At 39.7% G+C, this 3,967-nt stretch overlaps 1 protein-coding gene and 1 non-coding gene across 2 annotated transcripts in view; one reads left to right on the plus strand and one right to left on the minus strand.

Annotated features, from left to right (window-relative positions):
* The window catches only part of Usp34 (ubiquitin specific peptidase 34), a 204,573-nt gene that overhangs the window by 19,803 nt on the left and 180,803 nt on the right, over positions 1-3,967 (plus strand). The window lies entirely within an intron of this gene.
* LOC126501012 (U6 spliceosomal RNA) lies at positions 2,736-2,839 on the minus strand. The gene has a single exon (XR_007591484.1). It is a non-coding gene; the product is annotated as a U6 spliceosomal RNA (small nuclear RNA).

The following is a 3,967-nucleotide window of genomic DNA, read 5'->3' on the forward strand; positions in this document are numbered from 1 at the left end:
AAAAAAAAAAAGGTGATGAGCCTAAAGAAGATGGCTCAGTGCTTAATAATATTCCTGCTCTTGGAGAGGACCAGAGTTTAGTTCCCAGTATCTATATTGTACATTACCTTCTGTAATTGTATTTTAGGGGATCTGGTGTGTGTGATGTAGCTCAGGTGTTAGAATGTTTGCCTGACACGTGAAACCCTGGGTTTGGTCCCTAATATCTCTTAAATTGGGCTTTATGATGTACTTCTGTAATCCCAGTACTTGGTAGGTGGCAACAGGAAGTTCAAGGCTACATAGTGAGTTGAGACTAGACTTAGCTGCATGAGATCCTGTAATGGATAATGATAATATCCTCTAACCGAGCTTTTTGGAGGTAAGATCTGATATTTCCAGTTCAGAAAATCACACATAGGACTTACTGAAGCCACCTTGCACATCAACAGATCTCAAACAAGTGTTTGGTAAAAGCTTTCCCATTTATACAGGTAACTTCCCTCTGAACTCTGTACCTGAATACTGAAGCCAGCCTTGGGCCCCCCTGGCAGCTGAAAAGTTATAGCCATCCTCAAGAGTGCTCCAGGCAAGGAGGAGCTTGCCACTCAGGAGCCAAAAGTAGTATGAGTTCTTGCAGAATCCATATCTCTTTACTAAAAAAATTTGTTGTCAGAACTTTATGTTCCATTTTCATTCAACAAAGGAACAGAAAGAGAACATTCTCTCCTTGGAAGTACTGGGGAAATGAGAAAACTTTGAGGGATGTGGTCTCTTTTTTGTGTAGTGGATTCAGAGTGTCCTTATTGATAGAGCAGTTATCAAAGAAGAAATTACGAACTGCCAAATTCTGGGGCGTTGAGGATGGCTGTGTTAGAAATGTAGGAACTGTCGTTATTCATTTTATGGGAATTTTAAAAAGAACTGCGTTTTCTTAGGTTTTAGTTAGGTACTAGTTCTAATAAAAAGTGTCAGACTCTTCCTCCAGTCACTTTGAACTGTGTTTGGTAAAGTGTAGTATCCATTTATCTAACTATTTATATCTATGTACAAACAATGTGACAAGTTTCCCCTGGAAAACAACTATGTCTTAGATGTATAATCTCTTAGGTGAGTCAGAAAATGATGAACCTAACTAACCAATTAAGAGAATAGCGTGGTTTTTTTTTTTTTTTTTTTTTGAGACAGGGTTTCTCTGTGGTTTTGGAGCCTGTCCTGGAACTAGCTCTTGTTTCTAGACATCCAGCACTTTATGTTATGGTTAAAACTGGCTTTAGTCATTCACTGGAAAGCTAGAGCTTGTTCAGACTCTTATAGAGGATCCCTGGTCAGAACCTTTGGTCTCTATCCTTCCACTCTCTAGCAACGATGCCTCTCTGGACCATGGTCTGTCACTAGGTCACAGACTGTTTCTTTTTTTTTCTTTTTAAAATACTTATTTATGTATTATGTATACAGTGTTCTGTCTGTGTGTATGTCTGCAGGCCAGAAATGGGCACCAGACCTTATTACAGATGGTTGTGAGCCACCACGTGGTTGCCGGGAATTGAACTCAGGACCTTTGAAGAGCAGGCAATGCTCTTAACCACTGAGCCATCTCTCCAGCCCCCACAGACTGTTTCTTGCTTAGCTGTATTAGGCCAGCCTTTGATTACTTCGTTGGTTTATAAAAGCTCACAGCTTTCAAGGAAGTTATGTGAAGGTAGGATATGCAGCTTTCTCTGGGTGTTTTTGTGGATCCCAAGTACATGGCCCTAAAGTGTTAAATGATTGATTCTCAAGCAAACCTGTGGTAGGAACATGGAATATCTGTTGAACAGTAGTATCTTCGTCATGATGTGAGGTCCTAGTGCAGGTAGGCACAGAAACATAGGGGACACTTAGCATCACCAGCATGATTGTTGGCTTATCTTTCAGGATGGGGTGAGATGACATTTTCTTTTAATTTTTTTGTGTACATATATATGTAGTGCCTGAATATAATAAGTATGTATACGTATTACATTTGTGCAGCAGCCAGCAGACGTCAGATTAGGGTGTCAGAGCTACTGGAACTGGAGTTACAGGTTTTTGTGAGCTGCCACGTGGATGTTTGGAACTGATTGGGTCCTCTGCAAGAGCAGCAAATGTTCTTTTTTTTATTTATTTATTTTTTTTGGTTTTTCGCGACAGAGTTTCTCTGTAGCTTTGGAGCCTGTCCTGGGGAAACTAGCTCTTGTAGACCAGGCTGGCCTCGAACTCACAAAGATCCGCCTTTCTCTGCCTCCCGAGTACTGGGATTAAAGGCGTGAGCCACCAACACCAGCAGCAAGTGTTCTTAACTGCTGAATCATCTCTTTGACCCCCAGATTATATTTTTGCAGTTATATAGACAATACTTCTAACAGTTGTCTATGAGAACTTGATATAGAAAGTTGATGCTGATTATTTGTATGTACAAGTGAGTATAGTCCGGTTTCTAGGAGATGGGTGTTTTTATTTGTGTGTGCCAGATCTGCATATGGAGGTCTCAGTGTGAGTTGGGTCTCCTTCTGTCCTGTAGGTACCAGTCATTCAATTCCGGTTGTCAGGCTTGCTGGTAGTCATTTATTTGTTTGTTTGCTTATTTACTTATTGAGGCAAGGTTTCTCTGTAGCCTTGGAACCTTTCCTAGGACTCACTCTGTAGACCATACTGTCCTAGATAGAGCTCACTGAGATCCACCTGTTGGGATTAAGAACGTGCGCCACCACTGCCTGGCGCTAGTGATCATTTTTTAAAATATGGAACGCTTCACGAATTTGCTTATCATCCTTGTGCAGAGGCCATGCTAATCTCTGTATCGTTTTAATTTTAGTATATATGCTGCCAAAGCGAGCACGCTAATAATCACTTTTGCTTGCTGAGCTAACTTGCTTGCCTGGAGATTGCTCACTATGTTGCCTTGGCTGGTTGGAACTAGATATATAGATCAGGCTGACCCCAAACTCAAAGAGCTGCTTTCTTCTGCCTCCTGAGTGCTGGAATTAAAGTTGTATATTGCCATGGTTGGCTAGATTGCTAATTTTTAAACTGTAGTTCTAGTGCTATGTACACTAATCACAAAGTTGTATGTATTTCTATATGTTACTTAAAGATTTTTAAGATTTAATTTTTGAAACATTTATTTTGTTTTTTTGAAACAAGATCTCCTATAACTCAGAGTTGTCTCAAACTTGAATGTACCTGAGGAGGACCTTACTGGAAGCCTTTTAATTATGTATAGTAAATTATACACCTTTACAATGGAGATACAGTTTCAACAGCCTTAGGTAAATACTGAGTTTCTCTTCAGAATGTAAATAAAAATATATCTATTTTTCAAAGAAATATGTGTGTGTTTATAGATTTTTCTGTTATGTGAAATTGATTCTTTGTTTCTACCATGTGGGTCCTAGGAATTGAATTGATTGTCATGCTTTGGGTACAGATACTTTCATTCACTGAGCCATCTCATCAGCCCTGCATTTTTTAACAATAGATTGAATTACCATGTCCTATGCTATTAACTAAGTAAGACCCAGGATTACATTTAAAAAATTTCCTTTTGTCTTTGATGAGGTCCTGGATTTATATCTAGGATCACATGTAAGTCAAAACAATAAAATATCTGGGCACAGTGGTGCATGCTGAAGGCAGGCGGATCTCAAGAGTTCTAGGCCAACCTGGTCTACAGAGTTAGTTTCAAGACAACCAGGAATACACAGAGAAACCCTGTCTTGGAAAACCAAAACCAAGCAATAAATTAAAACCCAGGGGAGGTAGGAGAAAACCAATATTATTTCTTAACCCCTCAGCTGCTGACTCCTGATGTGATTCTTCGAAATATTTTCTTTTCCATAGATGTTTACATTGAAAACAATGTTTATGCAGTATAAGATAAGAGCTGCTTGGTGGTGGCACACACCTTTAATCCCAGTTGCTTGGGAGGCAGAGGCAGGTGGATCTTTGTGAGTTCGAGGTCAGCCTG

This window comes from Alexandromys fortis, unplaced genomic scaffold (assembly GCF_014885135.2).
Source record: "Alexandromys fortis isolate MF-2015 unplaced genomic scaffold, M_Fortis_MF-2015_v1.1 scaffold_7, whole genome shotgun sequence".
NCBI classification, from domain to species: Eukaryota; Metazoa; Chordata; class Mammalia; order Rodentia; family Cricetidae; genus Alexandromys; species Alexandromys fortis.